At 43.9% G+C, this 26,433-nt stretch overlaps 1 protein-coding gene across 1 annotated transcript in view; it reads right to left on the reverse strand.

The window, feature by feature from the left end:
* Window positions 1–16,363, reverse strand: part of Fam169a (family with sequence similarity 169 member A) — a 57,985-nt gene extending 41,622 nt beyond the window's left edge. The window contains exon 1 of the mRNA XM_050153801.1: window positions 15,625–16,363. The gene's annotated coding sequence lies outside the window, so the exon portion shown is untranslated. The remainder of the gene's footprint in view (window positions 1–15,624) is intronic.
* Between the last annotated feature and the right edge of the window lie 10,070 nt (window positions 16,364–26,433).

Consider the following 26,433-nt stretch of genomic DNA (forward strand, 5'->3'; position numbering starts at 1 on the left):
GGGAGGAGAGGAAGCAAAAGCAGCAATGAAAGCCCTGTTTATGGGTTGTTCACTGTGACTCACGGCAAATGGAAGAGGACTAGAGTACAAAAATAGCTCATTCTCCTTCATTCTTAAACCTTTACAGACAGAATGAGGTTTCTAAGCAGAAAAATAATTCCAGGGCTTGCTTTTATTGTCAATTATTATTCCTTTACGTGTATACACAATTTAATTAAAGTAAAAAAAAATCCTGTTTCTTGAGTTTGGCAATTCAATGTTCTCAAACTCACAAGCACAAATGAACCAGGAAAAATGACTTAAAAACTACAACTTATGAACAGTTTTACAACACCTAAATCCATCACAGGTTTTACTACTTAAAAAATTAAAAATAATTCTCTACTCTAAATACCTAATAACAACTAATCCACCACTGGTTTTAACAAGGAAAAATACTTCTTTAACTCTTGAGGCCTAATCGCATACACACCCTACCTTCTAAGCTCTCCTGTGATCCAAGTCTGCCCTATACCCACTTTTCTTACTAGCCACTCTCAATGCTAAACTTCATTAAGTTTGAAAGTCAGTAGGAAATACTAAGTCAAATTATATTCAGGCTTTAAAGACAGTCCTACACTTAACACATTTATAACAGTCATAATTTGAATGTTGACATAATCATCATTTAAAAATATTTCCTAAATCGCTAAGGTACAGATTCATGCCATTTTATTAGTGAAGAGATTCACAGTTTAAGAAACTTGACCAATATCACACCACTAGTAAAGCAGGAAAAATATGGACCTAGACAACAAAATACACTTTCCATTACAGTTATTTAATATGCAAAATCACATCAGTATTTCTCATAGTTGTATAAATTCTTTATGTTAAACTGTTGTAACTATTTTATAATTTAATATTCTATATACATATTACATCCAAAAGAAAGCTAGAACTGGAACTCTGTGACCCTGGGTCTGCTCTGCACTTTATGGTCATACGCAAGTTACGTCTTTAGGCTTCTACCCCTCATTAGTGATGCGATACAATTGGACAGGCTAGTCCTAAAGACCTTTAAACATCTAAATTAGTTTTTTTCCCAAATTCTTATAATTAGAAAAAAAAAGTCTTAGTAGCTGACTTAGAACTACATAGCGTATTAGTGGTTCTGCCCAGCTTACAAAAGCAAGGGAAGATGTGAGGTTTGGGAGAGAGGGAGGGAGGATGTTATGATAAATCTCTCAATTCTCCCTCTTGTTTTTAAGCTTCTGTTCAATGTTACATAACTGTAAAGCTGTCAGGTCAAATTCTGTCAAGTACTTTAGGCTCTGCCCATGAGATAAATCAAAAACCTAAACAGATTCTACATGACTGAGAAAGCTTAATGTACCCATAAGCCAACCAGCTCATCAAAAAACTGACAGAGTGGACAGTGAAGTGTAAAAATTGTCCAAATTAATTTACGAATTAAACAATGGTATGCTCTGGAATCCTGGCCAAGCGGGACAGAAACATAAGCAGACCTCTCACAGAAGAGCTTCCTTACAGCCACCAGCCCAGACACTCTGCTCTACTCCTCATCTTTCCCCCTTTCCCTAGATTTATAAAACTGTGGGAAAGGATGACACTACGTAGTTCTCAAGACACTACGGAAAAGCAGAGTAGGAACAAAAGACCCTACCACTGTCATTTCCCTCTACTTATTGTTGATTACTGCTGGTCAACTGTACCTGAAAAGCAGAGGGGCATATTTCTGTATCCATTTTATAAGTATTACATGATTTCCATAGGCTTCTGTGGCTGTTTGGGGGCTTCTGAGGGGCAGATCCCAAATCAAAGTACAAACATTTGAGGTGGAAAATTCTGAGAAAACAATTATCACAACCAATCCGAGTCATGACCCTGCCCTGACTCACAATTATGTCATCTTCAAGAGCAGGTTGAGTTCTAGGCACCAATCAGCAATGCTCTCAACTCCACAGAAAGCCAGTTTCTAACCTTATGATTCTTTACACCTCCCTTTTCTCCCCAACTCCCATCCCTAACCAACACAATCCCTGTAGAGATCATCTCAACTCTTTATTCTAGGCCCCATGCCCTAGATGCATCCAAACACTTGCCTTTATTCTGAATGCTGAAAAGGTGAGCGTGCCAATCATGAAATAACTGAAAAAGCTACCACTCCTACCACCCAAATCTAAGTGGTCCTTGGCAGTGTTCTCCAAGCCCTTTTTGCTCCCTGTAAAAGATCTGCCTACATTTGGGTAAGGACTGCCTCTAAGTTTATAGGTGGGTGGATAGGATCAGCAAGCCCTAAAGTAGGGTTTGTATTCATTTGACAGATAAAAAGACTAAAAACACCATTTCTTTTTCAAGGGCTTACAACCAGTAAGCAACAGAGGTACTGACTTCAGCCAATAGCTGGTCTTTCAGGGACAATGTTGCACCATCTCTAAAGCCATAGTGTTAAGGACCTTAAGAGCATCTATCAAGAAAGTCTTAAATATAAATACTCTTTTCAAAAATGTTTTAAATCCTAGAAGATACTTGGCACTAAGGAGTCATCTAAACATCAAAGTATGGACATTTTGAATGTCACTGAGTCTACCCTAGTTAATATCATGTGCCCTGGAGCCAAACTGACAGAATTTAGTAGTGTGACCTTGGCAAATACTGAAGGACAGAAATAAACTGTGCTTAGCTGCTGAGGCTATTCAAAGGCTTGTACCTGTCCTGGGCTCAGTATGGCTACCTGCGACCTTAGTTACTAGGAAGACTGAAGCATAAGGATTCCTTAAACTCAGGAGTTTGAGGTCAGCCTGAGCAACACTAAGACACCAAATTCAAAAAAAAAAAAATTAAGTTGTATCTTAAAACAGAAAAGTCCTACAGGCAAATTATAATCAGTCTGACCCATAATCCACAAGGACTAATCCACTAATACAGACAACAAAAAATTTTTAAAAATAAAACATAAACATTGGCAAAGGATATGAACAAAATTTTTAAAACAGAAAAAAACAAACACCAAACAGGCCAAATTCCTTTAAAAAAAAAAAAAGAGCCTACCTGCACATCTATTTTTAAAATTATGAGCAGAATCAGCATAAAAGTATATACAAAAATCAGAAAAGAATGCACATTGTATTGTTAACAGATTGAACCCTGATGAAGCAGGACCCTAAGTCGGACACAAGACCACAGATTGCATCACAGCCTCCTTCCTCTATGGGCTCACTCTGCAGCCCAGCCTCTCTTGAATGTATTTGGTACAGGCTGTGTCTATATCCTACCCCTAAGGAAGGCAGAATGTGAATCTGAGATCTGTGATTGAAGCAAAGCAGGACTCATGTGGTTGAAATGAGGTCCAAAGATGTTTGAAAGGTGCTGAATACAGAACACAAACACTACATGACTAACCCCTGGCTGGGCAACTGTGGTGCACACCTTTAATCCCTGAACTCAGAAGAGGCAGGAAGAACTCAGTGAGTTCAAGGGCAGCCTGGTCTACAAGGTGAGTTCCAGAACAGTCAAGGCTACCTTGAGAAACCCTGTCTCAAAAAACCAAAATAAAAATAAAAATTATCCCCAGGAGTGGTTGGTAAATCCTCTTTGCTAAGCCTGCACTATGAGCAAGGTCAAAACACCTCGTACACGTCTGTCACATTACAAAATCAAACAATAGCAAATGATCTTAAATACAGAAGACATGAAGTGCAACCGAAGCTTCCACTAGATACATGCTGTACTATAAAGAACGGTTTGTGTCTCTAGGATATCAGCAATTCCAGTGCTCCAAGACGATTACTGCTTGTAACCTCAAAGAAGCAATTTATAAGACACAGAGAAAGTGCTTTAAGAATGCCATAAAGCAGCGTCCATTTCAATATTAAACCCAAGACTGTTTTATGCTTCGTTTCTCTACCTCATAAGCACATCTGACTTTACTAGAATTTATTAAAATTGCTGCGGTTCAGCCCAGCCAGTCTCAAGACTAGTTCTGTAAAATGGGAGTACAACAATAATACACTCAGTGTTGCCACCATCTTTAACATAAAATGCCACAGACTCGTTTATAACCAGTAAGATTGTTTTAAACGTAAAGAAACCTTATCTAGTTCACAAGAGAAACAAAAAAAAAAAACACAATGCTTAATTTTGTCCTATTTATAAACTATCACAATCGCCGCCACCCCCCCCCCTACTCTCTAATGTCTGTGCTAAGCGGTTATGCGTGGGGAAGTGTTCTCCAAAGGCCCAGGTGTTAAAGGCGAGGTAACCAGCCTTTGTCACTCTTGCAAACTGGTAGAACCTTTAAGAGCAGGGCCTAGTAGGAAGTTAAGTCACTGGAAGCATGCATGCCCCAGAAGGAAATAGCGGACTTTAGCTTCCCTTTCTGTTGCCCCAACTGCTAAAGGCAAGCAGTTTGCTCTACCAAAGATGCCCTGTCTCACGACAGGCCCAACAGCAATGGAGCTAAGCACCCACAGACTGAAACTTCTAAGCCATAAATCTCCTTAGAAGCTCTGACCTCATTTGCCACGGAGATACAAAGATAACAATGCTAAGGACACAACTGAGGGTCCCCACTCTTTACAGAGATTTGGAGCCCAGTGGTCTGAACCACAGCCTGGCATTTCCCTTTCCTGTCCAGGCCTCTGCACTCTTCATTTTATACACACTTGTCCTTGCTGCCCTCTTGCAAACACACATGGACTTATTTACCTACGTAAGAAAAAAATTCTGTTATTTCTCCCTAACATCGGGTTCACAGGAAAGGATTACAGATAGGAGTACACTTCCTGAAAAACTTCAAAAAAAAAAAAAAAAAAAAAACTGAGCAAATGAATAACTAAGTAAAAATTTGTAACGAACTACAGAAATGTTCCCTGAAAGTAGTCTTTGAATGAAAGCCTCAAGGAGGGAGAGAATTGCAGACAGAATCCAGAAAGCAGAGAAAAAGGCAAGCAACTGGATTTACAAAGCCAGTTATGGTACATAAATGCAACTGAGAGTAGAAATGTTCAAAAATAAACTGAGATCAGACAAGAGCAGACTAAGAATACTAGCTTAGTATTCCACTGTGAAGAGACATCATGACCACGGCAACTCTAATAAAAACGGCATTTAATTGGGGCTTCAGAGGTTTGGTCCATTATCCTCGTGGCAGGGAGCAAGGTGGCACACAGAAGACGCGGTAGCTTAGAGTTCCGGATCTGAGGCAGCAGGAAGAGAGAGCCACTGGGTGGGCCTGGCTTGGGCTTTTGACAACTCAAAGCTCCAGTGACACACCACACCTACAATCAATGGCACTCAACCAGCACCACTCCCTAATGGCCACTCCTATTCAGGCCACCACAAATACTGCATTACAGAGTCCTGAACCTGATGTGACACAGCAGCAGAAAACCATTAAGCGACTCTGCGCAGGAGACAGTTTACCCAGCAGCTAGCAGGGCAGACTGGCTAAACTGAAGAGACAAGTGGAAGGGATGTTAACAGAATCCTGCGCACAGATCGTTGTCCTTCAGGATCTATAGCAGATTGGTTCCAGGACTCATTCGGTCTAAAAATATTCAACTTTGTTGTATGAAATGCCAACAGCACTGGGAGATTATCTATACACATCTTCTGAAGACTTTAAACCATCTCCAGGTTACTTATAATACTGAAAATGTAAATGCTGTAGAAATGGTTGTCAAACAGTATTGTTTAGGGAATAAGAAAAGGTCTGTGCATGATCAATGAAGGGACAATTAGGTTTCTTAAGCTGCTGGCCTGAGAAAGGTTGAATCTGCAGATGCAGGTTCTTGTAATATATAACAAACAGCATGAGATTCATTTTTCCTCATTTGTCTAGCCTACCAAGCTCAAATCTCTAGAAAAGCAGAACCCATTTCTTCATACACATTAGAAACTTTGAACAGATCAAATAAATGATTTCTGATGTCTTTTCTAATTAGTAATTTGTCTACACTTGCTTGCTTTCCTTTAAAACATTAGAGCTTACTTGGAAATAGAAGCTGGGAAGAAAGAAAAGTCTGGATTTACAATGGGTGGTGTCCTCAAATTTTCATTTACAATTAGCTTTAAGATCCGAATGCACTTGCTATTTACCATGTACCAGGCATGTGCTAAACATCCTATACAAACCCAAACAATTGAGATAATTCTCAACTGTTTCTCAAAATGACCCAAGAAGCAGACAATTAATATACATTTTCCAAATGAGTCTTAGGTCTGAATGATAAGAAAGTTGATCAAGCTCACACAGCTGGGAGTAATAGGGACAGGCTCTTAACCTAGGCACTTTACAGAAGCTTTTAACCTGCTGGCCAGGTTCCCAGGTCATAACAAAAGGCCAGCACAGACCATAACGTACCCAAATATGATACAATTAAAAGAGACTATGACAACCATACTACTCAATCATTCCTAAGCCGAGAATTTTTTAAAGCTTGCAATGCAGTTTCCTTAGACTTTCGATGATTCCTATACTGTATTCACAATTTTTAAATGGTTACTTCACAATTCAAAAAAGGGGCAGAGGTGGTGCACACCTTTAATCCCAGCACTTGGGAGAGGCAGGAGGATATCTGTGAGTTTGAGGCCAGCCTGGTCTACAGAGTGAGAAACAGAGTGATCTACACAGAGAAACCCTGCCTCTACCCTGCCTCTAAAACAAAAACAAAAAAGCCAGAGGCTGCAGCTCAGTTGGAAAAATAGTAGGATATTTCACTAGCACATACAAAGCTCTGGGCACAATCGTTAGCATTTACATAAGCAGATGTGGTGACACATGTTTGTAATCTCAGCCTCAGCACTTGCCAAGTACATACAGGAGAGCTAGATGTTCAAAGGCATCCTCAGTTACACAGTTATGTTTGAGTCTAACTTGCGTATTGCGTGATATACAAACACAACACACATACACACCACTCTTCCCCCCACCCAGGGGGAAATTGTGTGACACGCTCTCACACCGCTCTACTCACCCCAGAGTTAGGGAGCCCTGTACATAGAGGCACAGGTCTGTATGTACAGATAAACATACCAAAGTATGTATACTACCAAAGTCCAAATTGGTGAACCAATGAGTTTTATTGGGACTAGTTACAGGAGCATGAATGACTCAAAGACAGCTGCATCACCAAAGCCCACCCCAGCATAGTGACAGCTCACTGCACAGGCTGCAGGCAGCTCACCAGGTTGGAAAATTCCTTTCCAGGTGGCTCTGTGTCAAACCTCTTCTAGGTAGCTCAGCTGGTCTGTTTCTTCCAGACAGTTGGCTGGCCTGGGCTACTTTCAGGCTGCCTTGCTGGTCCCTGCTTCTTCAGGCCTGCTCCAAGATGGCAGATGGGAATTTTCTTTGCAGCCTGGTTTGTCTGAGAGTGACAGCAGTCTTCTGTTTGTGCATCTTGTGGAAAGAGGGGACTAGGGAATCCCATAGGCTTCAGGAACTCCCAGAGGCTACTCTGGGTTATTTATTCCCCCCACCCCATCCCCCAACAGGATTTCTCTGTGGTTTTGGAGCCTGTCCAGGAACTAGCTCTTGTAGACCAAGTTGGCCTTGATCTCACAGAGATCCACCTGCCTCTACCTCCTGAGTGCTGGGATTAAAGGCGTGCACCACCACTGCCAGGCCTGTGTTATTTACTTCTCATCTGAATGAGCTTCCCTGAAGGGTGGCATGGTTCAATCCTGAAGGAAACTGTACCGAACACAGGTCTACATAAGTCCACCCCACTCCCAAAATAAAGCAAAGTAATAAAGCTCTGTTTTTAAAGTTGAAGTTAAAACTGACAAAATTAGGTGCATACCAAATTTTTCCTTAATGTTATTTCAAACTAAAGGGGGAGAATATCACATTTACTAAAATTACATCATAGTTCTTAAACTATCCACTGCCAAAGAAAAGAGGAAAATAAAATCTGAGAGATATACTATACTGAAATATGAACCACACCAAGGTGTGTATGGGGGGGGGGGTTCCAGTATGTATATGTGTGCATCAAATGCAGGTCTGTGCCTGCAGAGATCAGAAGAGGAAGCAACAGTGCTGTTCTCCATGACCCCTTCATGCTTTCAAAACCAGTACTACCCGAGTGACTTTTACACTACCAAGTTTCTCCTGCCTTTATGAAGTACAATCTTGGCCACCACCAGAACAGTGTGTGCTGACTCTGAGGAAACATTTCCCAGAAGACTTCACCTCAGTGATGCTGATCTCTTCTTTTTATTATGCATACAGTGTTCTGCCTGAATATACACTTGCAGGCCAGAAGAGGGCAAAAGATCTCATTACAAATGATTGGGTACTGGGAATTGAACTCAGGACCTCTGGAAGAGCAGCCAGTGTTCTTAACTACTAAGCCATCCCTCCAACCCCTAATGCTGGTCTCTTCTTAATCTTCAGCCCCTAATGGCCAATATTTACTGTCACAGCAAAGCAAAGGTTTCACTTTACTGGTTGCGATCTTTTTTTTTTTTTTTTTTTTTTTGGTTTTTCGAGACAGGGTTTCTCTGTGGCTTTGGAGCCTGTCCTGGAACTAGCTCTTGTAGACCAGGCTGGTCTCGAACTCACAGAGATCCGCCTGCCTCTGCCTCCTGAGTGCTGGGATTAAAGGCGTGCGCCACCACCGCCAGGCTTCCAATCTCTTATTAATCAGAATCGACTCTTCAGCTCCAGCTGACTAGACATCACAGATCCTTCATACAAATTTCCCAGTAGTCTTTGCTTCCTTCTGAAACTTCACAAGCTAGGCCTTCATCCTATGCATTGCTCTCAACATTTTTATCTTCCTAGCTCCTACAGAACAGCTCATCGAGCTTTGAACACTCATTGGCTTTTCTGGCCCAAAGTTACAAAGTCCTTCCACAATCCTTCCAAAAACACATGGTCAGGTCCGTCATAGCAATATTCCATAGTTCTGGTACCAATTTCTGTCCTAGGTAGGGTGACTATTGCTGTGATAAAGCACCAAAAGCAACTTGAGAAGGAAAGGGTCTATTTGGCTTACGTTTCCACACCCATGGTCCATCACTGAAGGAAGTCAGGACAGGATCTTGAGAGAGCGAATCTGGAGGCAGGAGCTGATGCAGAATACACAGGAGTGCTGCTTACTGCCCTGCTCTCTCTGGTTTGCTCAGCCTGCTTTCGTATAGAACCCAGGACCACCAGCAAAGAAATGGCACCATCCACAATGGACTGGGTTCTCTCACATTTTCATAATTGACTCTCAGATGACTTTAGACTGAGTCAAGTTGACCTAAAACTATCCAGAAGAGGGCACCAGACCTCATTACAGGTGGTTGTGAGCCACCATGTGGTTGCTGCGAACTGAACTCAGGACCTTCAGAAGGGCAGGCAGTGCTCTTAACCACTGAGCCATCTCTCCAGCCCCCGTAAAAATTTTTAAAAATATCTTAAAAGTTTTTGCATGTGTGTGTGTTTTGTGTGTGTGTGTGTGTGTGTGTGTGTGTGTATAATGTGTAGATGCCCACAGAGGCTGGAGGCATCAGATCCCCTGAGCTGGAGTTACAAGGCAACTGTGAGATTGGAAGAGAGTGTTAGAAATTTACAGGAACAGTACACACTCTTAATCACAGAGATGTCTCCAGCCCCTCCAAACAAAACATATGCAGACTAGCTTTAACTCTACTTTCCTGGTTTCAAATCAACAGCAAATACTTAAGAATCAGAACAAACAAAATGTCAATTCTTTTTGCTGACATTAGCATATTTCCTTTTCTTTTTTTTCTTTTTGAGAAAGTATCTCAACTCTGCAGCCCAACCTAATTTAGAACTCACTATGAATTCAAGGCTGGCCTCAATCTTAGTCATCTTTCTGCCTCAGCTTTGTAAGTGCTAGGATTACAGGTGTGAGCATTTAGCTCTGTTTTCCACTTTTAAGTCTAAGTAACAAATAAAGCCAATAAATGAAATGCAAAACAAAACCACACCGAGATTCCATCTCACTGTGGTCAGAAAGGGTATCACCAAGAAAACAAGAAACGCTGGTGAGAATGCAGGGGGTTACCACTGATGGGAACATACCAGTGCAGCCACTATGGAAATCAGTGTAAGAGTCCTGAACAAAACTAAGAGAACCATCACGTGAGCCTGCCATCCTGCCATGCCGGTAATCCCAGGGTATATACACCCAAAGGAATGTGTCAGTATACCAGAGAGAGACCTATTCACCCCTAGGTATGACAGTCCTATTTAAGATAGCCTATTTACGGAATCAGACTAGATACCCACCAAATGAATAGGTAAATGAAATGGGTAAAGAATATGCAATCTATATGCAAAATAAGATATTACTCAGCCATAAAAAATGAACTCTCATTTGCAGGAAAATGGATAGAACTGGAAATGATGATGCTGAGCAAAGTAAGTCAGACCCCAAAAGATAACCATAGTGTTTCCTCTCACACATGGAATCTTTACTTAAAAAGACATGAAGCGGGCATGGTGGCACACACTTTTAATCCCCAGCACTTAGAAGGCAGAGGCGTAGATGTTTGTGAGTCTGAAGCCAGCCTGATAGATAGATAGATAGATAGATAGATAGATAGATAGATAGATAGATAAGACAGACAGACAGACAGATGGTTACACAGCGAGACCCCGTCTCAAAAAAGAAAAGCACAAAAGTAGAAGGGGATGGGGGGGGGGAAGTAGAAGGATGGGGGTGCAAGGAGAAGGAATGAGTCAGACCAAAGTAACATAGTATACATGTTTGAAAATGTCACAAATCGGGGCTAGAGAGATGGCTCACTGCCTGCTCTTCCAGAGGTCCTGAGTTCAATTCCCAGCAACCACATGGTGGCTCACAACCATCTGTAATGAGATCTGGTACCCTCTTCTGGCCAGCAAGCATACATGCAGACAGAACACTCTATACATAATAAATAAATAACTCTTTAAAAAATGTCACAAATGAAACTTTTTTTTTCAATTAATCGACATTTTTTTTTAAAGAAATTCAGGACTAATCTAGTAAGAAAACAGGCAGTTAGGATAAAAAGGCATAAAAATGACCAATATGACTTAATTTCAATTAAAAAATGTATTTCCTCCACATAAATATATATACTAATGAAAATGGAAGTTTTTCATTTTTTAATCAGAATTCTATTAACATGGTGTTTATACTTTACCTCATAAAAATCAAAAGCTTTGGTTTATACAGGATAGATAAAACACAATTTTTAAAATAAAAAAGTTAAGGTTTGGAGATGGCTCAGTGGTTAAGAGCACTGGCAGCTGTTTCAGAAGTTCTGAGTTCAAGCCCCAGCACCCACAGGGCAGATCACAATTATCTGTGACTCCAGTTTCAGGGGATCTGACATCTTCACACAGACATACATACTACAGGCAAAACACCAATGCACACAAAATAAAAATAAATCATGTTTTAAAAAGTAAATTATTGCTTTAATGTACCTCAACAAAATTTCCTACACAAGGCACATGTTGAGACATAATAAAAGGGATTAAAAAATAAGGTTCGCTGAAGTAGATACTAAGACTCACCCTAATTATTTCATTAATAATAATCTCAACTATCCTTTAGGCTTGTCATCACATGTAATTCTGTCAATGGCACTTTTAGCTAGGTGTGTTATTACTATTATGGTCTGGACCGGAAATGTTACTTACAGGCTCATGTGTCTAAAATCTGGTCCTCAGCTGTCGGCACTCTTTGGAGAGGTTGTGGGACCTAGCTGGGGAACAGACTGAGGGTCTGTGGGCAGTCTCAATGCCTCTACTTCCTGATCGTCCAAGATAACAGAAGCAATTACCAAAAGCCCCACCACCCCCTTCCATGCCATGTGGGCTGTATCCTGTGGCACTAGAAGCCAAATCAAACTCTCTCCTTCAAGTCAGACCTGGCAGGTACTTTGCCAAAGTAAAATAACTAACCAGCTACGTTTTCACAGCTGAGGAAACTGAGGACTGCAGAGACTATCTTAACAAAAGTTGGACAGGCAGTCAAAAAGCAAAGTCCAAGTTCAAACTTCTGCTTTTTCCCTTCACTGTGAAATCATACTGAAAAATAAGTATTATGTAGTGTGAGCATAAGCTCATCAGATATATCTAGAACCAATCTGGTTGTGTTGATGTGTGTGTGTGTGTGTAATTTGGCCTCTATGATGCCCTTTTGGTACAGCTCATTACTTTATCTAATAATATATTTATATATGATATATTTATAGACAAAAAAGTCAAACTCACCGACTTTTCCTCTATTCTGATTAATTCCTAAATTGGGCTCTAAGCTTATCAATCTATTAACAGTTTGACTTTCCAGCAACCAAAACCATTGCAAACTCCTAAATTCAATCATTTTCATTTCTACTCCTCTTGACCACGTTACAGGCCAGACCCAACCTGCCATTTAAAACCTTTCCTTCTCCTTGGACTTCCAGAACAATACTTGTTCCCAGTTCTCAATTTCTCCCAGCAACTGAACTCTGGCCTTTGCACAACCCATCTTCAGGTGTCCTTCCACGTGCTCTAGGAACCCGTCTCACCATGCTGTATATCTCAAAAATAACTTGGAAAAAAAATCTCATCTATCGTTCAGGACCAAGTTAAACCATTATTATTGTGTAGAGCACTTCTGCCCTCATTCAAACAAAATCGATGTATCCTCTTATGTGTGCCCCACAGCACCATGCCCAGTCTTCTGAAAGGAGAGTACTTAACGGCTGTCCCATTCGTAAGACTAAATTTCTAAATATAGCATATTTATGTTTCTATCCCCTAGACAAGTGTCTGGTTTTAAGTACTTACTATGGTGAATATTCCAAATTAAACCATCTTTACACTTCCAAAGTTACAAATAAAGCAGAACACGTAACTTGGCACCTAAAAACGTTTACTAAATTGATTTGTTCCTAATTCAAATTTTCAAAAGAAATCTGTATTTTAAGGAACTTTTAAGGTTTAATTCAAAATGCTTCATTAAAACTACAGACTCAATGAAATGGCCAGTTTCTTTGTATCCTACAACATAAAAGAGACACCTACCTAATGGCTCCTTAATAGATGAAAGCTATCTCTGGTGCAGTCTAAAACTAAACAACATTCTAACCTAAACAATCTTTCTAGCCCCAGGAAAAGGTTCGGCATGTGCTGAACCCCACAATTATTTTCTGATGTCTTAGCAAACCCTCAGCTTTCCCTGACTATGCTTAAAGCATCACTTTTCCCTTCATGAACCACCGGAGTAATGCTGTTTCTGAGAGACCCGCAGACTACCCTTTCACAAATGAGGCACGCCAAATTCAGTACTTCCACTCTAGAGTTAAAGAAACAAAAGTAGACGCCTTTAATCCCAGCACTCGGGAGGCAGAGGCAGGCGGATCTCTGTGAGTTGAGACCAGCCTAGTCTACAGAGTAAGTTCAAGGACAGGCTCCAAAGCCACAGAGAAACCCTGTCTCGAAAAACCAAAAAAGAAACAAAAGTAGAGCCCCACGCTGTCTGAAGAGGTCATCATCTGGGAACAAAATAATCACACCATCACACGCACAGAAGCCAAATCTAAGGAGTGGGAAGAAACACGTCCACCTGTGGAACATCGTATCTCACCAGCCAACTCTACTACCCATACTTTTCAACGTCCTGACTGACCACTTGGTTCCTGTACATTGTAGATCCCCCTTTCAAGTAAATACTCTGCATTTGTAGGCAGCTGATTTAACAGTACACACAGGCTTGAGTGCTTACGGAAAAGAATTCCATCTTGGTATCTCATCCAGTGATAAATAAATCACTGAAAATCCTAGGCAACCTTCAAGATGAAAAGCACACCCAGATAGATCACTTCCAAACTCCTCAATTACACACAACTGTTCCGAGTTGGGGGCCTACTCGCCCTGCACAGAAACACAATCAATGCGAAAATAAAAGCAGCTGCAGGATGGCAGGTTTAAGCTGCTAGGAGAGCCAACCCCATCTCCCTTAATAGGTCCAAACGGGTCTAACCAGAGACAGACTTGAGTGCTTACGGACTTTTGTGTAATTCTGCCTGTAAAACAAGCCTCGTTAACAGGAAGCACGATTTCCTACAGGGGATGGCACTTAGTATGGTACCAGTTTAGATGCCTTTAAAAGTTTATCCTATTGACCAGGGTAGCAGGAAATTTTTACTTTCTAAAGCATTCAACCATTCAGTATTGTTTTCCCAGACCAGAGTCAAGTCCTTCATTGGTCTGGACTAAAGGATGGAAACCACTTACAGCTATTCAGACTCGACTTCGAGTCTCAAAATAACGAGAAATGAATCTTTCAGAACCAAAAACTACAGGGGTACAATTTAATTTATGACCACTGGTGTGGAGGTGACTGGCTCACATAGGTTGTATCTAGGTGCACCAAACGGAGCCTCTTCCTACATCTGAAGAGGAATCCACTATGGCTACTGGATTCCTCTGCATGACAGGCACGGTTTGCCATCGTGTGCACTGAAGTTTCTAACTAAGGAACTCCTCTCAGGTTCCTTTCTCCCCGTCCTCTATTCTAAAGGAGCAACAGTTAAAGGGAAGTAGATAGACATGAGCCTAATCTATTCCATATTGGTTATTAAGTCTTCTTGTCAATACTTCATAGAGCAAGATATGGTTTGAAACATACACCTATACACCCTATTATGTGCTTTTAAAAAAAATTACAGCACACCAAACCCAGATCCATTAGAAGAATTCTCTCCAGGGCTCACATGTATGTATTATGCAACAACCAGAGCTCCAGATGTTAATCCCTGTTGTGATGCAATGGTAAAAGGCAAGGGTATAACTCATTCAAGAAGCCCATTTGCAAAGCAAATTTAAACAAGGAATTACTATATGCTCAAGAATCTTGGCAAACGAGAAATTAATAATTCTGAGAGAATTACATTAAAACTCTTCCTCTAAGGTGATCTTTTAGCAGCGCGGTCCTCCTCTCCCAATCCCCTACAAAAATCCTCACAGCGTTTTAATTTAGGTTTGGAAAGGACGGCCTGGAGGGGGAAGGGGGAACCCGCATCAGGTGGTTACCTTAAGATCTACTTTTGATAAGAAACCCGCGTAAAATTCCAGAAGGGAAGGAAAGCGTTTCATAATTCTTTCCCAAGCACCATAATCGTAGTAAACGCGATCCAGACCCCCGAGCCATACACCACCCCGGACTCGAGGCTCCATCCTCGCCACCTCCGCCGGCACAGGCCTCTCCAAGACCGGCATGATGGACGGCAGCGAACCCTGGCCCAGAACCACAAGGACCCGGATTCTAGGGGGGGCCGAGACTCCATACAGTCCCTCCTAGCCCGGGGCTGCGGGCCGGGAGGGAGCCACCTGCGCGGCGCCCCGGAGCTCGCGCCCCCGCCCCCCACCCCGCCCGGGTCCCGCTATCCCGAGAGCGGCCCGGGCTCCAGGTGGGAAGGCGGGAGGGAGCGGTCCGGGAGCCGCCGCCGCCACCGCCGCGACCCCGGGAAGGCAGGCGACTGAGCGAGCGCGGCATTCCATCACACAAAATGGAGGCCGGCGCACCTGGGGTCGCCGCCACCCGGGGACCCCGCGGGCCGCCCGCCGCTCGGCCTCGTCCGCCACGCCACGCCGCGCCACCCCGCGCCGCGCGCACTCACCTCAGCCGCGCCGCGGGGGCCCGAAGGCGGAGCGCGAATGAATGAGGCGCCGGTCGTCGCCGAGTCCGGGACGCGCGCCTCGTCGCCGGTCGCTCGGCCGCAGCCCACCGTCCCTCCGCCGGCGTGACGCACTGGCGCCGCGGCGCGCCCACCGCGAATCCCCCCCCCCCCGCCGCCCGCCGGCCTCTGGAGCCGCCCCGCCTCGGGCCCGCGGCCGCCCGCAGGTGCGCGCCCGCGGCCGCCGCCGCCCGCTCAAGCCGGGCGCGATTAAAGGGTGACCTTGGCTTAGCCGGGAATAGCGGCGGTTTAGCCGCGGGGGCCGCGCGCTGAACTCGCCGGCTCCTTTAAGGTTGACCTGCGCGCGGCATCCCGCGTGCGCGGCCCTCCCTGCGGGCTTCGGGCCCGGCGCCGGCCTCGGGAAATTTCGCCCCGGAGGGCGCGGCTTCCCGCGGCCTCCCGCTGGGGACGGAGATGCTCGGCCAACCTGGGGACCCCGGTCTCTCCTCTCCCCACCCCCTTGCCACCTCCGGACCCCCGCTGCCACCCAGGAGCGCGCCAGGGAGACGGGTGAGCGTGCAGAAGCCCCACAGCCCCGACTTTACGTCCCGAGGGAAGGAACCGTCACGGCCCAGCGTTGACCTTTCCTACGTGATGAACTAACCTGACCCCAGAGAGCCTGCGCCAACCTCTGCTCCCCTTTCTCTCACCACATCCCTTACCCTCAGGCCCTTATGCCTGATTACACCCTACTGGGGGCGGGGGAATAAATTCACAGGCCTTTTAAGGATGATAATCCTTCTTTAAAGTAATACATGCTGTAGTAGAAATTATTTAATAAAGATGCACAGCAATAGTATTTGGTTTTTAAGACTTCCCTTTTTATGTAAATTCTGAGAAATAAAGTCATCCAACAGTAATGGCATTATGGTTCAGCTCACTCTGAAAAACTTGAAATTACTCGCTCTATTCCTGGGAAATATTTATTAATCACGACACTTAACATTTTAAAGATTCATTACTTGCCACTTCAAAGAATGCTTTTTCATATAGACCTATTTAACTCCCGCTTACTTTTATAAATGGGCCCTTTCTACCTCTAGTAGCACATAAGAATCAAACCTCACATCCGTTGTGTTTATTTGTAATAACTTATTACGAGAAATCTTGAATTACATGCACTTACCATTTTTAGTGGAATTTAACAATGAATTAATAACCAGGCAAGAACTGTGAACAGTTGAGTTCCAGCCCCAGCTACTCATGAATGAATGAGGTGATACAACAGCTGGATTTTCATTTCTGGATCTGTTCGCAAGTGGGCGTCCCCAGGGCAAGCCCAGTTGTCACTCTGGGAAAGGGGTGCCCTGGCACCCCTCCTCCGGGTGGTGAAGTAAGTAGACTCTTGGGTCCTAACACTGCACACCTAGCCAGTGCATTTGCTTATGTTTCGGATGCCAAAGCGCAACCTTAGCTTTTTAATTACTTTATCAATCTGTGGGAACCTGTGTCCGGCATACCTCCCTACCAAAGTCTGGCCACTGAGATAGAAATCTACTCCTCTAGCCCCACGAAAGGCTCCAGTGAGCACTTGCACACAGAGAAACCCTGCCCCCTTTCTTGACTGCTGAGACCTATCTTCCACAGGTCCGAATAAGTGAAGTTATCTTCGGTTAAGGAGAGCTGGCCACGCAATGGGCTTTGACGGGTCCTGATACAAAAGTGTGACCCCAGAGTAGAGCCTATCAGGTTCACTGGGGAAGAATTCCTCATGGGTAAGATGATGGCCCGTGTGTCTGACTGCCGTGCCCTGCAGTCTGCTGTTCTCTGTGGAAGTTAGTTCTCATGATCATCTTGCGCCTCCCGGTTTACATAGGAGGAAACTGAGGCAGACAGAAAAGCTGAGCAATTTGTTCATGGTTACGCAGCTAATGACCCTGGCCTTTGGTTCAACAGCACACTCCCTTAAGCAAAATTCTAGACTGTCTTCATTTGATTGAATTTTGTCCCATACCCTGAATCGTCCTGTTTGAACACATTTCTCATTTTGATTGAGAAAATAAAACACTTGGTTAGAAAACTTGTAATATTCCCTGGGGCTAGAGGGATGGCTCAGCAGTTATGAACGAGGACTCTTTGCTCTCTTGCAGGGAACATGGGTTCAATTCTCAACACCCACATGGTAGCTCACATATAGTTCCAGGGATCCAACACCCTCTTCTGACTGTTGTGGGGTGTCCACCAGAGAAGAATGCTCAGACATGGGTCTAAGCCAATGGCAAGTCTTTGTTAGCCCACTGGCAACTTCGCTGGGTGTTTGGGATCCCAGTGTAGCACCGAGCCTTACTCTGAGTGAGCTTCTAAGCACAAAAAGAATATCCTAAGTGGACGTTCTTCAGTTAACAAGAGCAGTTACCAGAATCGGAACTACAGAAGCCAAAAGGCAAGGAAGGTCAGTACATTTAGAGACTTCCCCAGCACTATGGCTTTGATGGATTAGGTCTTTATTTTTGTTTTGGCAGGTGGTGCTGTTGTCTGTATGCTGAATTTTATGGCCTGAATATTACTTCCATCATGGAGTCAGTTGTGCTAAAATTTGGGAGACTACTAAGGTCTAGGGCCTATCACACTGACATCCATGGGCCACCGCACATGCAAGTGGCACATGTACATATATACAGTCAAAACAAAAAAATAATAAAAATAATTTTTAAGAAAAATTGTAAGATTTCCTCCGTTGCAGAATCTACTAGTGTTTGAAAACCACGTATTTATTCTTACATCTTTTTAGGGCTAATAGCTCTCCACACTTTTTTGCGTGGAGAGGAGGGTTCCAACAATTAAACCTTATTTGTATTTATTTCATGAATAGGAAAAAAACCCACATTTCTTCAGGAAATATTCATCAGCATCTTTGTCTGCTGAACTGTAAAAAGGTAGGCTTGAGTCTTTGTACATTTTAATGTGGCTAAGTCACTGTGAGAAAGTTAACAGTTGAGGGACCACAAAGCCTTCTAGAGCTAAGCATAGCCAGCCTGTCAACTCGTTGACTAATCACATCCATTTATATCACAGAATGCTCTCGGGATTAAAAGCTTTGTTTTGAGTGGGTTTTCCTTGCAAACCACTACTGACATGTCTAACTTTACAACTATGCCCTGGGAGGAAAATAAATAAAAGAACCCGAAGAATAGGAAATATAACAAGTTTGAGAAACCCAGATACACCTGCTTCTTCAGATATGACTCAGTTTAAAGACTTTAAGGTTAAGAGATCACTGTGAAACTGAGCTTGGATTTAAAAGGAATAATCTTTGGTACTGTCACTACTGCTGATGAAAGATTAACTTCACATTTATACCCATAGTAGACGCTGCAATATCCAGTCCCAGTTTGGGTTTTGTTTGGTGTGAGGAAAACGCTGACAAACATCCCTTTACCCCAGTTATGACAAAACAACAGACCAAAGTGCTGTCTTTTATCCCGTCCCTTGTATTATTTTTATAAAACACTGATTGGCCAGTAGCCAGACAGGAAGTAGAGGTGGAATGACAAGAACAGGAGAATTCTGGGAAGAGGAAAAGTCAATCTGCAGTCGTCACCCAGACACAGAAGAAGCAAGACATGACTGCCTCATCAAAAAAGGTACCAAGCCTTGTGGCTAACACAGACAAGAATTATGGGCTAATATAAGTTACCAGAGTTAATAAGAAGCCTGAGATAATAGGCCAATCAGTTTATAATTAATATAGACTTTTGTGTATTTCTTTGGGACTGAACGACTGTGGGACCTGTTGGTACAGAAACCTCTGTCAGTACCAAAGAAACCATCCCAGCAGGTCTAGTCTGCCAAGTAAAGCAATGAGATGGTCGGGGTCACCCACAGGGGCATGGGTGACTTGAGTTGTTGCCTTGATAGAGCTGCATGCCCGGCCAGAAGCCAGTTCTGCCCAAGCTCCTTCCTCTCCCACAGCAACTGCTCACTGCTGACTTACCTTAAGCCCTAGAGAGATTTTTACAAGTCTCGTCAGCCTTGAAAGAAGATTTCTTTAGCTTCCTGAGTTTCGGGAGCCTCTCTCTTTCCTGGGAAAGCGAATGTTTGAATTTAGAGGCAATAGCTGTGCAAGAGGTAGCTACGCCCTGACTAAAACTGTTTTCCTCCCCCAGGGCCCATCTTGAGGCTGGAATAGCAACATGGTCATTTTAGTCAGAAGATTCATAGGTATGGCTTCTAAGACCCCTTTTCTTTTCTCTTCTTTTCTTTTCTGATTAATACAAAGGACAGGGAGGCTGGAGAGATGGCTCAGCAGTTAAGAGCACTGACTCTTCTTCCAGAGGTCCTGAGTTCAATTCCCAGCAACCACATGGTGGCTCACAACCATCTATAATGAGATCTGGTGCCTTCTTCTGGGGTGAAGGTACACATGCAGGCAGAACACTGTAGACATAATAAATAAATAAATCTTAAAAAAAAAAAAACAAAAACAGACAGACTTTAGCAGGATGGTGACACACACCTTTAATCCCAGAACTCCTGAATCTGAGGCAGGTAGATCCTGTGTGTTCCAAGCCATCCTGGTCTATAAAGCATTCAAACCAAGGCTATAAAGACTCAACAAACAAAGGGAGAGACCCAACTGTTTTTACCTTTGCCTTTGTAATCTTCCACTTCGCTAGTGCAGGAAAGCTCTGCTGTCTGGAAGGGCTGTGTCAGATTGAAAAGAAACTCCTGAAGACTGACTAACCGAGGTGCCTATTAGCATAATAAAGCACAAGCTGGCCTTCCGCTCTCTCAGCATTGCAAATACCAGTTACTGAGTCCACCTGGTGTCCTGGCTCCCCTGCTCCAAAAATCTCCAGCTCACTGGCTTCCCTTCCCCCCAGTCCTCATTCCCTTACAGCCCTGCTGTGTTTTGGCCAAACACTCTCACTTCTTGTCTTCCTCTCTCTTGCCCCTGTCTCTAGGTCTTATTAGCCCGCACTCTTTCTCTTCCTCTCTTCCAGATGCCTCTGACTGGACTCTCTCATCTCTACGGTAAAAACCTTCCCTTCACCTATACCTTTGCAACAACCATGTCCTCAGTTTGTATATCTGATTCCAAAAGCAGCAGTTTATAGAATAGCAGTCACATGTGACCTATGAGAATAAAATTCAGCCACTAGAGAGGTAACCTGGGACCAAGACCATGTCAAGGTACAGCAGGACCTTTTACAGGCACCTACTTCTACTTTTCTCTGCTGTATACCAGCAAATGCAATCAGAGATAATATTCAAAGTCACAACTATTGCCTCCATATAGCTAGGAGAAAATACCAGATAATATATGGGATTCTTTCATTTTGCTACTATATTAGGTATCGTGGCTTGAATGTGAAATGTTTGAGCATATGATCTCGAGCGGATGGCACTGTTTTGGAAGGCTGTAGGACCTTCAGGAGGTGGGTGGAACCTTTGCTGGAAGAAGCGGGTCATTTTTGGTGTTGCAGGCTCTCAAGTTCAAAGAAATGGAACCCCAAGGCATCCTTTGTCAGGAAGCGGTTGTACCCACTAGCAGACTGCTAAATATTCTTTTATGTAATGAAGCAGAGCTTTTTATAAGACTATGACATTTTCGTCTCCTGTGTATGGTGATTTGCACTCTGAGTGCTTTAAACTGCCAGGCAGTGAGACTTACAAAGCTGGAATGTGTCAGAGGAAGGGAGAATTCTACCAGAGAGATGGGGTCTAGCTGCCAGTACACTCAGGGACCCTGACTAGATGGACTGGATTTTTCCTGCTTTCCTTCCCTTGCCTGGTGCTGGGTGGGGGCTACCACAGGGGTAGATCTTGAAACTTCATTATCAGCTCCATTTCCAGTCCACGTCTTATTTCCTGCGTATGGATGTGGAGTGATGATCCAGTCTATTGGCACCATGTCTTTCCTGCCTGCAACCATCTTTCCTACTAGGATGAACTGCATCCTTTGGCACTGTGAGCGAAAATAAACCCTTTCCCCTTTAAGTTGCTTTTGTTGTGGTATTTTATCACAAAATGAAAAGAAACCAAGACAGGTAGGAAATTGCCATTTGCAGAATTAGTGCTCCAATGGTTAGTCCCGAAGTGTACCTGTAAACCTCACCAGCCCAAGGACCAGCCTGGGATTCTGGGAAATGTAGTTCTTAGAAAATAGCAACGCCTCATGGGAAAGCACTGTGGCCTATGAGGTTTGCCCATACAAACCCACGTCTCCTCTAACCCCCATCCCCCGCACGTGTCTCGAGGCCACGCACCTGGAAAGTTTCCAGATGGTGGTCCTGACTAAATTCCATCTTGATCAGTATTTAAAATTTTAATAGAAGCTTGCTCAATTTCTGCTAAAATGGTGGAACTGGTTTTCCTGGTGAATTTCAGGATTAACACAGTACTTACTTAACCTAGTATCTGATGAAGACATTCATTCCCAACACCTAACTACGATAAGAATACGTTATTCCTACAGTGCACGGACTGGATACATCGGAAATACTACCCAGCATGCTCTCTCTTGCCCTCTGTCCTTTGGTGCGGGAGGACATACCCAGACACTAGCGCGAGCTATCACCATGCCGGTCGCTCAACCAACAAGACACAAAAGGTAACTGTGACTGTCGCAGCTGTAACTAAGTCCTTGCCCAAAGCAGCTACGGGGAGAAAGGGTTTATTTCCACTCAGTCCACGGTGGCAGTGCCGTAAGGGCAGCGAGGGTCACACTGAAGCCACAGTCAGGAAGTATTTGGTACTTGGCTCACTTCTTTTTATTTTGACCGCCCCCCCACCCCACCCATAGAATGGTGCCACCCACAGGGTGAGGTGTTCCATTTCAATTAATCCAATCTAGAAATTCACTCACACAGGAATGTCCAGAGATTCATCTCCTAGATGATTATAAAGAGTTTACTATTTTTATTTGTTTGATTATGTATGGGGGACCCCAACTGTGTCGGGGTGCAAGTGCAGTGACCGCCAAGGCTGGAAGGGATCAACCCATCCTATGGAGCTGGAATTACAGGTGGTGAGCCATCTGCTCAAGCGCAGAGGACTTGGGTCATCTGTGAGACTAGTATGCACTCTTCACCCCCAAATGGTCTCTTCAGCCACTCCTAGGTGACTCTAGATCCTAACTGACGATATTAGCCATCAGAGTGACTTTGTCAGATTGTCATTTATTTTACACCTCATTTGCATACACACTTTCCTGAGAAGAGAAGGCTCTCAGTCCCAGGGCTTCTGCCTCAGGCAGGGAACCCACTCAGGCTTCCACGGCACCCGCCTCCACAGCTTAGTCTGTAGCTGCTTGCAGACAGACTTGTTCTTGTTTCAGTTTCTAAGACTCCATGCTATGGGCTGGAGAGATGGCTCAGCAGTTATGCGCACCGTGTGCTCAATCCCCAGCACCCACGTGGCATCTTGTAACTTGTCTGTTACTCTTGTTCCAGGGCTTCTGACACCTTCGCACAGACATAAATGCTGGCAGAACACCAACGCACATAAAATTAGAAAGAGAAAACTTCCCCTGCTAGTGCCGCAGACAGAATTTGTTCCTACTCTAGGACTGACTTCCTGCGACTGTTTCCTGCCTTCCAAGACCCACCTCTTCTGAGAGATGTTCCTTCTGCCCCCTGAGAACTGTGGGACTTGTAACACTTCTCAGAGTTGTAACATTCCTAGGAGTTATCAGCAAGTTTTTGGCTAGCATCCTACTGCCAGCAAGAGTTGAAATCTTCATCTTTCATTGTGTTTCCTAGTTTGCTTTCAATTTCTGTGATAAACACCATGACCGCAAAGCAACTTGGGGGAAGGAAAGGATTTGTTCATTTCATTTTACAATCCCCAGGTCACAGTCCATCACTGAAAAGGTGTCCAGGCACAGACCTGGAGACAGGAACTGAAGTAGAGACTATAGACAGGTGTTTTTTTTTTCTTGTGGCCGCCAGCTCCCAAATCACAACACGGAGACTTATTATTAATTATGAAGGCTCAGCCAATAGCTTAGGCTTGTTTTTAACTAGCTCTTATAGCATAAATAATCAATTTCTATTAGTTTACTTTGTGCCTCATAGCTTTATTACCTCATCGCCGTATTGCCCATGCTGCTTGTTCTGCAGCTGGCTGGTGATGCCACCTTCTTCTCAGCATTCTCTCTGCCCTGAAAATCCTGCCTAGCTACTGGCCATTCAGCTTTTTACTAATCCAATCAGAGTGAAATATCCTCACACACTGTAAAGGAATATTCCTCAACAAAAGACTATGGGGAATTCAGTTTACTGGCTTGCTCCTTGTGGACTGCTCAGTAACACCATGGTGGCCTTGTGCCTTCTTGCACGTCTTTTTTTTTTTTTAATGTGTGTGTGTGTGTGTGTGTTTTGCCTACTTATGTATATGTACCACATGCATGCCTGGTGGTCATTTAGACCAGAAGAGGACATCATCAGATTCCCTGGAACTGGAGTTACAGACAGTTGTGAGTGACCATGTAGGTGCTGGAAATGGATCCCAGGTCCTCTGGAAGAGCAACCAGTGCCTTAACCACTGAACCATCTCTCCAACCTTGCCCCACTGTATTTAACTAGGTTGCTTTATGAACGTGTGGGGGGGGTATCATTTATTTGAGTAAGGGCACCTTGAGAGTGGCTATAGCACTGAGAAAATGGTCCACTTTCCCCTAGAGACTATTAACTGCCTGTAACGCCCGAGGGAGGGGTGGGCTTTAGGATCCCACCCCCACTGCCATCCATGAAGTATGATAGCTGTGGGAGGTCCTGAAGATGGTGATCACAGCTCTCCTTCCCATCTCCCAGCCCTTAGATCCTTTCTGCCCCATTGTCTGAAATGTTTCGAGCTTCGGAGGGGGTCATGCGGATGTCCAGTTTCAGGCTGAGCACCCAACAATCACTTAGTCTAAGCACTTTGAACTGTTCCAAGTCTCTACGCTATGCTTGGCCACTGCCTGCAGATGAGTCTCTGAACAAGGTGGACAACACCATTAGTCTAGACACAGCTTTTGAGATGTCTATTACATAAGGCAGTGTGCTAAGTGGCCCTGTGACAGAGTTAGGTGACAAATGGCACATACAGAGTCAATAGGAAGTTGACCTATTGTACAATGGCTTATTTCAGAGCAAATGATGTCAAGAAATAAAGATGAAATGCATACCAAGCCAGTAAGTCTTTCTGAATGTCCAAGTCAGCCATGGTAAGGAGTCCTAAAGACAGCACAGGGAGGGGACTCATCTTCTGATGTGTGTGTCTGGTCTTGAGGTGACAGTGAGGAGGAAGAGAAATAAATGAATTCTGGAGCTCAAAGGCGAAGTCAGCAAGACTTGGCAAAATGTGTAAAGTAACATAACCAGGGCTGGAGAGATGGCTCAGTGGTTAAGAGCATTGCCTGCTCTTCCAAAAGCCCTGAGTTCAATTCCCAGCAACCACATAGTGGCTCACAACCATCTGTAATAAGGTCTGGTGCCCTCTTCTGGCCTGCAGGCATACCCACAGATAGAATATTGTATACATAACAAATAAATATTTAAAAAAAAAATAAAGTAACATAACCAATTCCAGTAGGTTTCTGGCTTGAGCCAACGGCTAAACCCTGGTGTTACAAAAATAAAAAATATAAATCACTGAAGATTGGTAGGTGGGGAGGGACGTTACTCATGAACTGTATTTTGCCTTTTCTGTTTTGTTTTGTTTTATGTTTGTGAACCATCCACATGTCTAAGTGGAGACTTGAAAATAGCGGTGCCCTAGAAGGCAGCGGACAGGAAGCATATGACCCTGGAGTATATAGATTGTCAGCAGATTTGGGTGGTAACTGAAGCCATGAAATGAGAGGGCTTGCATAAAGGGAATGAAAGAGAACCCAGAGGTCGAGACAAAGTCTAGCAGGGGCCAAAGCAGACAGGCGTGGGAGCAGAAGCATGGCCAGAGAGACTGCAGAAAGAATGTTGCCATGGAAGCGAGAAGAAAGATGGAGTTCAGTCACTGGATAGCGGAATACTCCCTTCAGCATTATGACTAGTAACTAATGAAGGATAAACAAAAACTTATCTGTAAGACTTCAAATGCAGCTGTGTGGTGGTTTGAATAAGATGTCTCCCTTAAGCTTACATATTTAAACACTTGGTTCTCTGTTGGTGGCTTGATTAGGGGGAATGTGGAACTTTTAGGAGGCAGAGCCTTGCTGGAGAAAGTATGTCACTAGGAAGCAGGCTTTGAGGGGATCACCTCCCTCCTTCCCACCCTCCCTCCCCTTCTCTCTCAGCTGCCATGCTTCCCAGCCATGAGGACTTTATCCCTCTGGAACTATAAGCTAAAATAAAGACCCTTTTCCCTTAAGTTGCATTTGGTCATGGTGTTTTAACACAGCCACAGAAAACGACTGTGGTGGAGAAATATTGGTGGTAAGGAAGGGAGAAAAAACTCAGTTAAGACATGGTCAGTACATGCCATACAATAGAATGTTGTGCAACTTAAAATCATATTTCTGGGCCGGGCGGTGGTGGCGCACGCCTTTAATCCCAGCACTCGGGAGGCAGAGGCAGGTGGATCTCTGTGAGTTCGAGGACAGCCTGGTCTACAAGAGCTAGTTCCAGGACAGGAACCAAAAGCTACGGAGAAACCCTGTCTCGAAAATCCAAACAAAAAAAAAATCATATTTCTGGAGAATGACATGAGAAAATGCTAGTAAGAAAGGTATCCATTGAAAATACAGCACTCAGGAGGCAGAAGCAGGTAGGTCTCGTACAGAGCTAGGTCCAGAACAGCCAGGACTACACAGAGAAACCCTGTCTCGAA

The sequence above is a fragment of the Alexandromys fortis genome, unplaced genomic scaffold, assembly GCF_014885135.2.
Source record: "Alexandromys fortis isolate MF-2015 unplaced genomic scaffold, M_Fortis_MF-2015_v1.1 scaffold_79, whole genome shotgun sequence".
NCBI lineage: Eukaryota > Metazoa > Chordata > Mammalia > Rodentia > Cricetidae > Alexandromys > Alexandromys fortis.